Source organism: Ranitomeya imitator, chromosome 4 (genome assembly GCF_032444005.1).
Source record: "Ranitomeya imitator isolate aRanImi1 chromosome 4, aRanImi1.pri, whole genome shotgun sequence".
Classification (NCBI taxonomy): Eukaryota; Metazoa; Chordata; class Amphibia; order Anura; family Dendrobatidae; genus Ranitomeya; species Ranitomeya imitator.
The window spans coordinates 387,608,081-387,621,088 of NC_091285.1; the positions used below are offsets into that span (position 1 = coordinate 387,608,081).

The 13,008-nt window shown below is 39.4% G+C and overlaps 1 protein-coding gene and 1 long non-coding RNA gene across 28 annotated transcripts in view; one reads left to right on the forward strand and one right to left on the reverse strand.

Moving 5' to 3' along the window:
* The window catches only part of CELF2 (CUGBP Elav-like family member 2), a 671,263-nt gene that overhangs the window by 617,626 nt on the left and 40,629 nt on the right, over positions 1-13,008 (reverse strand). The window lies entirely within an intron of this gene.
* Positions 1-13,008, forward strand: part of LOC138676219 (uncharacterized) — a 52,280-nt gene that overhangs the window by 3,697 nt on the left and 35,575 nt on the right. The window contains exon 3 of the long non-coding RNA XR_011320766.1: positions 6,840-6,972. This is a non-coding gene — a long non-coding RNA (uncharacterized lncRNA). The remainder of the gene's footprint in view (positions 1-6,839; positions 6,973-13,008) is intronic.

Here is a 13,008-nt window from a genome sequence, read left to right on the forward strand (position 1 = left end):
GCTGCCGGCAGCCCCCCAGTCCACCGTGTGCGTGTGGGGGCACGAGCGCAGCAATGAGGAGCCGGGGGGCACTCGGGAGGCTGCTCGTGTCTTCTGGGCTTAGTAGTGCTCCACTTCATTTACTGAGCCACTACATACTGCTCCAGCTGAACACTGGATAGTTTCATCTAAGGTTCTCCTAGCTTTAGAAAGAAGTTGCAGTATGAAATATTTTATATATGTGTATGTGTGTATATTGGCTGACCTGGATGGACAAATGTATTTTTTTTCGGCATTAGTATGATATATATATACATACAGCTGTATGGTAACTATACAGTTACCATATGATTTATACATACAGTATATATGCACATACAGTTGCAGTTAATACATATGTGCTATATGCATTTTATATATAGTGCATACATATATGCATATATATGGTAATTATGTACATACATGTTACAATATGTGTACGTATACTGTATGTGCACTATATATCTAATGTATATATATGCACATACGTAATAACTGTCAATATAGATAGATATTTCTCTATAAATAGATATGGGATAGATAGATAGCTATAGACTATATGAAGAGTAAATATAAGCAACACAATTTCAAAAAGTAATAAAAAAAAAGATGTCAATACCCCATAATATTACACACACTAATTATACAAGTTATATAGCTACAGCCATATCTATCTATCTATCTATCTATCTATCTATCTATCTATCTATCTATCTATCTATCCATCCATCCCATATCTATCTATCTATCTATCAATCAATCAATCTATCTATCCATCCATCCCATATCTATCTATCTATCTACCTATCTATCTATCTATCTATCTATCTATTATCTATCTATCTATCTATCTATCTACCTATCTATCTATCTATCTATTATCTATCTATCTATCTATCTATCTATCTATCTATCTGTATATCCCATAGCTATCTATCTATTATCTATCTATCTCTCTATCTATCTATCTATCTATCTATTATCTATCTATCTCTCTATCTATCTATCTATCTATCTATCTATCTATCTATCTATCTATCTATCCCATATCTATCGATCTATCTATCTATCTATCTATCTATCTATCTATCTATCTATCTATCTGTATATCCCATATCTATCTATCTATCTATCTATCTGTATATCCCATATCTATCTATCTATCTATCTGTATATCCCATAGCTATCTATCTATCTATCTATTATCTATCTATCTATCTATCTATCTATCTATCTATCTATCTATCTATCCCATATCTATCTATCTATCTATCTATCTATCTATCTATCTATCTATCTATCTGTATATCCCATATCTATCTATCTATCTATCTATCTATCTATCTATCTATCCCATATCTATCGCTCTATCTATCTATCTATCTATCTATCTATCTATCTATCTATCTGTATATCCCATATCTATCTATCTATCTATCTGTATATCCCATATCTATCTATCTATCTATCTATCTATCTATCTGTATATCCCATAGCTATCTATCTATCTATCTATTATCTATCTATCTATCTATCTATCCCATATCTATCTATCTATCTATCTATCTGTATATCCCATATCTATCTATCTATCTATCTATCTATCTATCTATCTATCTATCTATCTATCTATCCCATATCTATCGCTCTATCTATCTATCTATCTATCTATCTGTATATCCCATATCTATCTATCTATCTATCTATCTATCTATCTGTATATCCCATAGCTATCTATCTATCTATTATCTATCTATCTATCTATCTATCTATCCCATATCTATCTATCTATCTATCTATCTATCTATCTATCTGTATATCCCATATCTATCTATCTATCTGTATATCCCATAGCTACGGTATCTATCTATCAATAGATATGGTTGTATATAGATAGATCGATATACACCCACATGTATTACATATTTTCATGTGTTATGCATCTAACAACCACAAATTACCAATATTTATTGCTCCATTTATAACTGTAGGCACGAACACTCGCTGTATATAGCAAAGTATATTAAGTATACGCCAGTGTCCGGTTTTGCATGGAAATATTGTATGCGTATTTAGCGATCTATTGTTATTTCTCTCTTTCTCTCCACATGTACTGGAGGTTGCTACCTGGCAAGTACCATTTATTTGTATGTATACATTGTATAGAGCCTTATCAGTCAATGCCTTTGGGTTATCAACCTGTTTCTCCTAAGCTTTGATCTGTTTCCGCATACTGGACATAATGATAATCCTATGTACCTGTAGGAAACCCCATGATGCTTCCGGTCCAGGGTGACGTGTATATGTTCCTGTATGTATGTCTTCCAGTTGCATCACATGGTTATTATCACCTATAATTCTTCTAGAAGGATATTCATCTGACATAGCTGTTTGCAGCCATTCCATCAGTGTCTTATTCGGGAGGGGACACGTGTGCTTGTCTGGGGCTAGTTGCGTCATGTCACGCTGTAGGCTAATAAGTATAGACCGTTTACAAGGCATTTTATTGTACTTTATGTGAGGTGGTGGTGACAAGGGCAATGTTCACTGGGGTTACTTTTAGGATAGTGCCTGTAGTGTTGTGCTGTGCATGCACCTTATTTTACCTGTATACAGCAGTATATGCAGCCATATTGGCAGCTACGATATTAAGAGGGTCTAATAGAATGAGGTAGGTTCTATTTTATTATGGGACAATTTATGTAAGTTGTTCAAATACAAGTAAGTAAGGCAGATTGTATATAAAGGGTTAAAAGCATTCCCTAAAATTTACTTCAAAACACTTCCTTAGTGCCACCTAAAGCTACAGTCACACATCTATGTGAATTTTAGCATCCCTTGGAAACAGATCTTTTTTCCTCATGAGTTATCCCTATTGCCTCCATGTGGTTATTCCTGTTGCCTCCATTTTTTCTCATCTGTTCTTTTTTCAGTGAAGGAATGTGTCTGTTCTGAAGCTAATAAAAAACCCCTTGGAAGGTCAGATTTTTCTCAAACAACAGATCTGTGAGGATGCCAAAGGAAGCAAATAGGAAGCCTTCTGATTTGTGTTTCACGGATCCCCATAGACGTGAATGACTAATACTGATCCACGAACATGGACCTTCTCTGAGTTTCACAGATATCATATATGGAGCCATGTTTTTCACGGTATGTGTATAGATCCATGAAACTCTATGGGTTTGTGTGCAGGCTGAGAAAAAAATCGATAGCACATGGATGTTTCACTCGGATGTGTGAATGTAGCCTAATGGACTCTGTCCGTCCACCCTAGCTACTGTAGCATGTCATGGATGTCTCACATGAGAGGTATAAGGGCATATGGAAATCAGGACCCTCCTATATAAGCCAGAATTCCAAACCGCCATGTCAGACCAGACCAATTTATGCATTCATTTGAATCTCTATGGGGACAGCTGATCGCCTGGAGTAAGAACATCTAAAGTGAAGAAAACGTGCGCAGTGCATGTGCTTGGCATTGACATCACTACATCTTCCTTTTTTTAAGCTTACTGCACTTATTGTCCAACCATGAGATAAGTCTTTTCCAACCGGTTTACCATCCCTACCTATATACTGCTCCATCACTACTGCCAGAGCGTCAGCTATTGCTATCGTCAGTGGTAACTCTTATCCATATACTAGATGGTGGCCCGATTCTATCGCATCGGGAATTCTAGAATATGCATGTCCACGTAGTATATTGCCCAGCCACGTAGTATATTGCCCAGCCACGTAGTATATTGCCCAGTGATGTAGTATATTGCCCAGCCACTTAGTATATTGCCCAGCCACATAGTATATTGCCCAGCCACGTAGTATATTGCCCAGTCACATAGTATATTGCCCAGCCACATAGTATATTGCCCAGCCACATAGTATATTGCCCAGCCACGTAGTATATTGCCCAGTGACGTAGTATATTGCCCAGCCACGTAGTATATTGCCCAGTCACATAGTATATTGCCCAGTGACGAAGTATGTTGCCCAACCACGTAGTATATTGCCCAGTGATGTAGTATATTGCCCAGCCACGTAGTATATTGCACAGTCACGTAGTATATTGCCCAGCCATGTAGTATATTGCACAGTCATGTAGTATATTGCCCAGTGACGTAGTATGTTGCCCAGCCACGTAGTATATTGCACAGTCACGTAGTATATTGCCCAGCCACGTAGTATATTGCACAGTCATGTAGTATACTGCCCAGCCATGTAGTATATTGCCCAGTCATGTAGTATATTGCCCAGTGACGTAGTGTATTGCCCAGCCACGTAGTATATTGCCCAGTCACATAGTATATTGCCCAGTGACGTAGTATGTTGCCCAACCACGTAGTATATTTCCCAGTCACGTAGTATATTGCCCAGCCATGTAGTATATTTCCCAGCCACGTAGTATATTGCCCAGCCACGTAGTATATTGCCCAGCCACGTAGTATATTGCCCAGTGATGTAGTATATTGCCCAGCCACTTAGTATATTGCCCAGCCACATAGTATATTGCCCAGCCACGTAGTATATTGCCCAGTCACATAGTATATTGCCCAGCCACATAGTATATTGCCCAGCCACATAGTATATTGCCCAGCCACGTAGTATATTGCCCAGTGACGTAGTATATTGCCCAGCCACGTAGTATATTGCCCAGTCACATAGTATATTGCCCAGTGACGAAGTATGTTGCCCAACCACGTAGTATATTGCCCAGTGATGTAGTATATTGCCCAGCCACGTAGTATATTGCACAGTCACGTAGTATATTGCCCAGCCATGTAGTATATTGCACAGTCATGTAGTATATTGCCCAGTGACGTAGTATGTTGCCCAGCCACGTAGTATATTGCACAGTCACGTAGTATATTGCCCAGCCACGTAGTATATTGCACAGTCATGTAGTATACTGCCCAGCCATGTAGTATATTGCCCAGTCATGTAGTATATTGCCCAGTGACGTAGTGTATTGCCCAGCCACGTAGTATATTGCCCAGTCACATAGTATATTGCCCAGTGACGTAGTATGTTGCCCAACCACGTAGTATATTTCCCAGTCACGTAGTATATTGCCCAGCCATGTAGTATATTTCCCAGCCACGTAGTATATTGCCCAGTGACGTAGTATATTGCCCAGCCATGTAGTATATTGCCCAGTCACGTAGTATATTGCCCAGTCACGTAGTATATTGCCCAGCCACGTAGTATGTAGTATATTGCCCAGCCACATAGTATGTAGTATATAGCACAGCCACGTACGTAGCATATTGCCCAGCCACGTAGTATATTGCCCAGCCACATAGTATGTAGTATATTGGTCAGCCACATAGTATATTGCACAGTCACGTAGTATATTGCCCAGTAACGTAGTATATTGCCCAGTGACGTAAAATAAAAAATAAACATATACTCACCTTCCGAAGGCAGTCCTGGCGTCTGTGTACGGTGCACGTGGCAGCTTCCGGTCCCAGGGTTGGTATGAGCGCAGGACCTGTGATGATGTCGCTGGTCACATGACTGTGACATCATGGCAGGTCCTTCTCGCATAGCATCCTTGGCACCGGAACCTGCCGCTTGCACTGCCGAGGACAGGGCGCGACGTTGGAGCGTCGGAGGGTGAGAATAACCTTTTTTTTATTATTATTATTTGCAACATTGGATCTTTTTACTATTGATGCTGCATACACAGCATGAATAGTAAAAAGTTGGTCACACAGGGTTAATAGCTGCATTACCGGAGTGCGTTACACCGCAGTCTGGTAACGCTGGCATTAACCCTGTGTGAAGGCTGACTGGAGGGGAGTATGGAGCGGGCACTGACTGCGGGGAGGAAGGAGCGGCCATGTTGCCGCCGGACTGTGCCCGTCGCTGATTGGTCATGGCAATGGTCATGGGCGTTTTGCCACGACCAATCAGCGACTTGGATTTCCATGACAGACATAGGCCGAGACCAATGAATATCCGTGACAGACAGACAGAAGGACAGAAAGACGGAAGTGACCCTTAGACAATTATATGGTAGATGAAGGAACTCCAGGGGTCCGTGAAAACCTTGTTGAAAAGCAGTGCATTGAGGCGTCGTCATGTAATGTCTGTTGACTTTAGGGACATAATTTGGTAATCTATTCTTGGTGGACATTTTTTTTTCCTTAGGTCTGTTTGACATGTCCATGAAGCACAGACTTCGATTATTCAGAATGACCACTGGGTATCCTAATCTGAGCCAACTGCATCCTAAATTCCGATGAAGCAGTTAGTTCTGGTCAGGAGACCTGCTAGTTAGACTTGGTATGGTATTCCAATGTGACCACGCTCAGTGTTTATGGATGTCTGATACCGGCCTTATGCTGGCCTTGCTTGATTCGCAGTCCAAGTATAGACAGTAATGCTAGAACTGTCCGCGGGTCTCATGACCCAAGCTTAACAGCCTTATATACATATACAGTTTGAGCATTTTAAGTTCAGGTAAGGAGACCTGTGTCCAGTTCAAGAATCAATGGCTAAGTGCTCAGACCATGACACACGCATGTGTACAACTGGCCTAAAGTGTATGGCAGAGTCTCATTTTAAGCCATGCAGATCACTTATCAATAAAAATTCATTCACGTCTCGCTATAGCAATCCTGCAAAGCTAAAATTTGACTTGTGCTCGTTTTAAAAGGACTATGCTGAATCTGAAAACAATATGGCTGGGCTAAGAGCTATACATTTATATGCTGACAATTGTGCTATAGTAAAGCTGAAATGATGCATCTTTGTTTCACTGTGCTTGGATGCAATAAAACTACTGGACTTTTGCTGAAAGTGATGCTCTTTTCATTTTTTAGATTTCTGTGGCTCTTTGAAGTTAACCCAATGGAAACCTGCACCTATCTGTATAAACCTAAGGTCCTGCAATACCTGCACATGAGGAAAGAGACATAGGGAATCTGAAGAACTATACTACATTTCTAATTAGAGGTATTTGCTAATATTTTTATTATACCTACTACATCAGTAGAGAGTCCAAGAAGTCAAAGGCAGCCCACCATTGCAAATGAAATGAGTTCAAAAAGTGTTCAAGTTTAATAGCCCATCATGGCGACGTTTCAGCTCATGGAGAGCCTTTCTCTAGCCTTGAGAAAGGCTCTCCATGAGCTGAAACGTCGCCATGATTGGCTATTAAACTTGAACACTTTTTGAACTCATTTGCAATGGTGGGCTGCCTTTGACTTCTTGGACTCTCATTATAAGGTTTGGTACATGCCTTAGGGGCTTTGCACCCAGAATTTGTTTTTTCTCTGCTGCTCTCACTTTTTGCTATACTACATCAGTAGACGCTTGGAGATGGGAATACCCCTTTAAATGTAATAGATTTTGTAGCAACAATGTTTTCCCTTCCACAATAAATGTATTTTTTAAACAATTATAACACATCATGTCTACGAACATGACAATGAGTCCCCTTGCCATTTGCAAATATCTTTTTCACAGTTTAGCATTATATTGCACCTCCTCTGAGTCTGGAAATTCCCAATTACTTTTACCGTTGAAGTGAAATGATAAATACTGTAGATTTGGGATGAGTCAAGACTTGGCTTCTTGGAACTGAATAACCACAGAGACCTTCGTCAGGACCATTATATTAGCAGTCGTGATAGAGGTAAAATTAATGACTTATTGTTACAATATTTGCCTTATTAAGCAATATCAGATATTTGCCTTATTGAGATAAACCGTAGCAGATAAAAGAGGTGACAATACTTAGATTTCAGGACCCTCATTACACTTTCATTCCTAACTATTTTATCCTGTATATGGTACAGATAAGAACAATACATCACACATAATCCATTAATAACATTTCCGAGCAGTGTAGTGCTTACTACTGAAAGCTGACATTAGGATGATTGCTATTTGGTAATGTATCATTTAAAAAAATTCCAATATGAAATATATTAGTCCACATGTATTATTAAAGCTGCACTGAAAGGATGGCTTGATGATTCAACTTGGTTTTGGCTGGAGATTTGTACTTTTCCCTCCTTTCTTAAAGCACATTGTGGAGTGTTCTCTGTTTCCTAGATATAATGGGAGGGTTTAATATTGTCCCTATAGATTAGGCATCTGTCTGGGTGTTAGTGGCAGCTGCTGACGCTGTGTTCCCTATGACACTTCATGCTTAGTACATAAAATATGACGTCCTTTCTGTGTGCATGTTATAATTTATGGAGAACACTACAGGGCATGTTCACTAATGTCTGTGAGGTGACCCCAAGCTCTAATTTAATTCCAGATTCTAGACTAGGTCCACCCCCAAAATTATTCTGAGAGCAAATAGAAATTTGGAGATTTCTACTTTTCATTGCATGTTATGCTCAGGTGTCATCTTGGTATAAAAATCTCATTTTCTTTAAAAGAAAAATCTACTATTCCATTGCCTATGTCAGGGTTTTTTGAACCCTTAATTTTCTTAGTCTTATGATTTTTCTGTCACTGGAGCTGAGCTCTCTAATGCTGTTGTAGCTGAGTGATTTGTGACTGCTGCAGCCAATTAAGGGCCCAAGAATCCCTACCAAAAGTGGAAACACGAAGCCTAAAAGAGGGAATCTAGAAAGGAGCATCTGTGACGGTAGGTGAGTAGGGATGAGCGAACCCGTGGAAGTTTGAGTTCTGGTACACGACCAGGACTTTATTCCAAAGTTCGTTTCGGGTACCAGAACTGCACTCAAACTTGAACCAGAGCCTGAACCCCATTGAAAACAATGTGGAACCAAACTTTTATGCTGGAAATTTTTTCTGTCTCTTTTTCTCTCTCTGCAACGGACTTTCCCCCTGAATTTCAAACATTGCAAGAGATTCCTGGGAAAAACCCATGTTCATCATTTAGCACCGGACACTAACTGTCTGGTACGAACACCAAACTTTTAAAGGGAACCTGTCAGCAGGACTGAGCTCAGTAACCTATAGACAGTGTCAGGTCGGCGCCGTTATACTGATTACAATGTTACCTTGGTTGATGAAATCCGTCTTGTGGTTGTTGTTTAATCTTTATTTTCAGTTTTGAGTTAATGATCTGATCGTGCTTCGGAGCGACTTGTGGGGGGTCTTCATGTGGTTCTCTGATTAGGTATTCATAAGAAAGAGTGCTGATAGGTCACTGATCCCTCACTGACCTGCCTCCCTAGTTTACATAATGAATATATGTACATACTGAAAAAAAGCCTTTTGCAGGCAGTTGCCAGCCATGGAACCTGTTGTGCTGCAGCATAATCGCATGTTTAATGTGTAGTTAATCAATGTGCTTGAGGTTTTCCTGAAGAGTATAGAAAAAAAATTAATTTTAAAATGGCACCTGCTGTGCCTGCGCAGTAGCAGCTATCGGTGTATATAAAAGTGATCTGATAGCTGCTATTACGCAGGCGCTGGTGGCACCATCTTTCTAGAGAAGAAAAAACAATTTCCTTCTCCAAGATGGCGTGGCATTATGAATAGCTAAGCAGAGCACCACATGAAGACCCCCCACAGGCTGCACCAAAGCACAAGAATCTCATTGACTCAAAACTGAAAATAAAGATTAAGCAACAAGCACAAGACAGATTTCATCAATCAAGGTATTATAATCAGTATAACGACGCCGACCTGACACTGTCTGTGGGTTACTGTGCACAATCCTGCTGACAGGTTCCCTTTAAGTTCTGGTTTGCTCATCTCTACAGGTGAGTACATATTACGTTTTACTTTAGACTGCTGTGATTTTTTTATAGGGTTTTTTTTTATAGGGGGTAGGGTTGGACAACTCTTTTGGCTAAAAAAACAAAACACAATTTTTAATTTTCTTTGAGATCACTTTTTCTTACAGTCTGTAGCTGCTCCTTCCTACTTGTCTCAAATGGAGTTTTGCACTGTGTAAAATGCATAACATACATCATATCTGCTGCAGAGCCTCTTAAACATCAAAGGGTAGACTCATGTTAATCACTGACATGTAAAATATCTTCATAAAAAAATAGTGTCTACAGCAGCTACAGTGTACACACTACCAGAGCTGCTTCAGAATCTCAGAGATCACGATCATGCTACAGCAGAGCAACTTTGAAAGACTACGTGAAACTTTATCCAGGGACTAATATGAAGCCACTTCATCTTCTACACATAAAAGTTCCACAACAGTAGAGGTACAACTTATAAGGTATAATATACCCTTACTTTAAATTATTTCAGATATTACAATTCATTTTCAAATTTTCGAATGACTGTATAAAGGCACTAGACTTGCATCTTTATGTTTGGAATTTGGCACTTAACTTTGAAATACATTTGTATTTCATATATAGATAAATTAATAAATAGATAGAAAAATAGAATGATTGAATGCTTAATATTGCAAATATGTATCTGTCTGAATGAATGGTCAAATGACATTAATAGCACAGTCAAATATTACAATATTTGAGACTCCGGTAGAATACAAATGTTGCTTAAGGCATTTAATATAAGGTAGAAAAATTCTATTCCCATTAGTCTTTCCATGACATACCTGCAGTTGATACAATGAAAAACATTTCTCTCCAGGGTTATTATCTAGACACTGCAAGTCTTAACATAATGCACACCTAAGCATCTCATATTTGGTCTACTAAAAAAATGCTTGCATCCTGAACTATTTCTTCTATTGCTTTTGGAGAAAACGATCTTTAACGCTTATGTTCACATTTTGTGGCAAAGCTATATTTTACGGAAAATAAAAAATCTACTCTCCAGCGCAAGATATTCTTGAAGTGACTGCAAAAAGTGACATCTTTAAAATTCTTTACATAGCTGAATTGAATTAGAAATAAGTAAAGATGGACGAACATATTCGGGTGAAATTGAATTCTACTCTAATATACAGATAGATAGATTTTTGTAAATTTGCTTCACTCAGTGTCATCAAAATGGCAGCCGGATGGCCATCATTTTCCAGAACTGTAGACGGCAAGAAAACGTTTCTTTAAAAAATTTGTATACTCATGTCACCGCTAACCTGTCCGACTCCTCCGCTGCTCACCCCCCGGTCTTTAGAGCTATTGTCATGATTCATTTTTTGTTTCATGGCAGGTCTGGTTCTGCTATAATTTAAATGTGGCTTTTCATCTTTTTGGGCCAGCAAGGGTTAATGTCAGTTTCCTAGCTAGTTGGTTTGTTGCTGGTCAGCTGATGTGGGTGGTGACCACTCTCAACATCCTTTACATAGTCACATGATGCATCAGCTGACTGTTGGTAATAGAGTTATTCTATGAAGACCAGCCTAGGAGTTTGGAGCTTTCTGGTTTATCTGATACTTCTGTGGAGTTCGGTTTCTTGATTCCATGTCCTCTGCTTTGTGGAGCTTGGCAGCAGAGGCTCGAGCTATGTTTTTGTTCCCTTTCCTTGTCTGTTTTGTGCTTGTCACTACCCCCTGTCTTTATACCATTTGCAGTTGTGAGGCTAGTGTCCTTGCCAGCCAGTGAACTAGCCAGGGAATAGACATGTAATGGCAGTGGGGGGAAAGGGCCCACATAGGGCTTTAGAGGAGCTTAGGTATAGGCACAGGTTTTGGTTAGGAGGTGCTCCATACCTTGCTCCCTACTGTTAGGGCCTTCCTCTCCCTTTTTCCATTCCATTGTTGGTGTTTGTTGTGTTGTCCGCTGGATATACACGTGCTGGTCGTGACAGCTATCTATTCTTTCCCCTGTTTCACGCCGCATCTACCGGCCCATTCATTAAAGGCCAGGATTTCTGGTCATGACCAGGCCTCGGAGGTCCCTGTGGGTTACACATTGCGATGTCACAGATATGCAACACACTGTGATCTCTGATTCCTGATTGTGGAAAGAAGAGAATTGGACAGCATGCAGCACTGTTCTCTGCCTGCCAACCAGTCTTCAGGGCCACTTCTTTCTGCTGTCAAAGTCCCATCTTGTTCATTGTAGTCCAGGACTTATAGCAGAAGGGTGAGTGGTTAAGTGAATATAAGTTTGTTTTTTTACACATCTAACAATTGTTATGCTATAAGGTCTGCGGACATTTAACTCATGAAGAATGACTTTCTCATGAATCAAATTTACCAGCAAATCGACCCTATTTTGCAAATTCGAGCTTCGGCAGATCCATCTCTAGAAATCATAAATACAGTATGTCACCATACGCTGATTACATTCTACTGTTTGGATCAACGAGTCTTTCCTTTTGTTGTAATCATGGCGGTGACATCATTAATGACAGTATTGGACAGTCAGGGTTTATTTCACCACTATGTAACCATGGATCTAGGGCTTATTGTAAGATTAGTTACTATGTGTAGATGCTTATGCTTTGATTTTTATCAAGGATGACATTTTGTTTACCAGTCTTGATGTTGTATGTGCTGGAGTAACATGAGCTAAATTCACTAAAAGGCATAAACCTCTTAATGAATTTGGTGCATTTTTTAGCTGACCTGTGCAGGATCTAGAGTACTCTTCTGTTGAATTTACACCACTTTTGTGCCTTAAATTATGATGAATTTGGCTGTAGTAGGCCATGCCCCTTTCTCTCAAGCTCTGCTTATTTTTCAAAAAGTTTGCAGAACTACCTAGATGTTTTATAAAAACACCAAAAGTCAATTTTTTTTAGCTCATTTACAAGTTTCGCAAAAAAAGTGACATTTCAGTCAGCTTTATGCAGGATTTCTGATGAAAACTGATAAATTAAGGTCGATGCATTTTAAACACCCCAGAATAGGCACTACATTATCCTCATTATGATCGCTAAATACTCAGCTAACCATCAGATACCACCTGATGCTGAATGTACGACTTCCAAACGCATGGGGAAATAGTGCAATAAATACATATTCTGCTGAACACCAGAAATGGGCACTGTTTATACATACCAAGATCGAGCAAGGAAATTGCCAGGAGTTAGGACAGTTAACTGCTTATTTTCATCAACTCTCAGCTGTTGATTAAGTGCAGAGGGGGAATTTATAGACTTTATCAAAAAGAGGGGTGTTGA